Below are 1,162 nucleotides of genomic sequence, written 5' to 3' on the forward strand. Positions count from 1 at the left end.
ATTTGCTCATACTCCTCCCGAATTTTCTCTTCATAGTCTTTTAAGAGATGCTCACATATTATTCTGACTTGTCGGAGGGGAAAAGAGGGCTGGTCCTTCTTCATCCCGGAGGAACCTGGAGAACTAGGGGCTGTGAGTGCTGAGGAATGAGGCTGACTTTCCGAAGTACAAGCTTCACTCTGATTCAGAACAGCTTCTAAATGTCTCCACCTCTGATAAGGAATATATTCTTGTTTTATGTTCTGAAAAGTTTGTTTTAGTGTTGGAAGGCATGATTGTTGTGGGGCAGGGTGGGGTGCTGCAGAGTCGGTGGTGGGGTCTGCTCTGGAGAAGCGGTGGCATCTCTGTGTCCGGGGGGCCTGACCTGGAGTGGGGCTGGGCAGAGGGGTGCAGCACCGCCACTTTGGGGAAGCAGGACTCCACACCCCGGGCTTGAACTCCCTGGGCTGTTTCAATGTCGCCCCACACACCATGCCTGAGGGGCCAGGGACCAGGGGTAGACGTGGAGGTAACTGCAGCCCCACCTCCGGCTCCTCAGCAGAGCTCACAAGCCAGGCCGGCTCCAATCCTGAGGCATACGTTATTTGTAAAAAAAAAATCGATAAGCTGCAATTTATTAAAATGAAAATCTTATGATCTCTGACAGGAAAAACTCAAAAATAAACAGCAAGCTCCAGACTCAGAAAATCTTGAAAAAAGGATGTCTTTACAAAAGATACATGTGAAAAACAATTGTGTTCTAAATATACAAAGAACACTTGAAATCAACAATGAAGAAAATAACTTAATTAAGAAAACAGACTGAGTCCTATAATAGAACCATCACTACAGAAGATAGATTGCAGGGGAAGAGCAAGATGGCAGAGGTATAGGAGGCCTAAATTTCTTCTGGTCCTAGGAATTAAGCTAGATAGTGATCAAACCATTCTGAAGATCTATGAACTCAACAGGATGTCGAAGAGAAGAATAGCAGCAACTCTCTGAACAGAAAAGCGACCAGAAAAGCCTCTCCCTGGAACTGAAGTGTCACATATTGACTCCAAGCCTTCCTGTAACAGGCTAGGACTTAGCTGGGGACGGTTGTTGAGGATCATATTTGAAAATAAAAATGCCTGATGTAGAAGACAAATACTTTGTCATCAGCCTGTCTTATATTTCAGTT

At 45.1% G+C, this 1,162-nt stretch overlaps 1 pseudogene; it reads right to left on the reverse strand.

Moving 5' to 3' along the window:
• Nucleotides 1-6: 6 nt before the first annotated feature.
• On the reverse strand, nt 7-473 carry LOC123324024 (annotated as a pseudogene).
• Between the last annotated feature and the right edge of the window lie 689 nt (nt 474-1,162).

The sequence above is a fragment of the Neomonachus schauinslandi genome, unplaced genomic scaffold (genome assembly GCF_002201575.2).
Source record: "Neomonachus schauinslandi unplaced genomic scaffold, ASM220157v2 HiC_scaffold_7350, whole genome shotgun sequence".
NCBI lineage: Eukaryota > Metazoa > Chordata > Mammalia > Carnivora > Phocidae > Neomonachus > Neomonachus schauinslandi.